Raw genomic sequence first — 312 nt, 5'->3', positions numbered from 1 at the left:
TGTCACGAAATATGCACTATGATTTTATGCATTATGTTTATCGTGATCGCAAAACAAGCAAACGCCAGGTATTGCGTACCTGAGACTAACCTTGGCTCTGATTTGCACGCTAGATGGGTTGGACGTGGGATACATTAAAAATCCAATTATAGGAAAACAACACCTTCTTTTTCACACATTCGCAAAATTATAATAAAGTGAACAGTAAATTGACACACAAAACAAATGAAGGTGAAAAAACTGCTGTGAGTGAAAAAGCGAGTTTAATTTTTAAATGCCAACTCCAGCTTTACAGCCATCCCTTGGCAGATG

Source organism: Penaeus monodon, chromosome 27, assembly GCF_015228065.2.
Source record: "Penaeus monodon isolate SGIC_2016 chromosome 27, NSTDA_Pmon_1, whole genome shotgun sequence".
In the NCBI taxonomy this organism is placed as follows: Eukaryota; Metazoa; Arthropoda; class Malacostraca; order Decapoda; family Penaeidae; genus Penaeus; species Penaeus monodon.
This window is presented reverse-complemented; position numbering follows the sequence as displayed.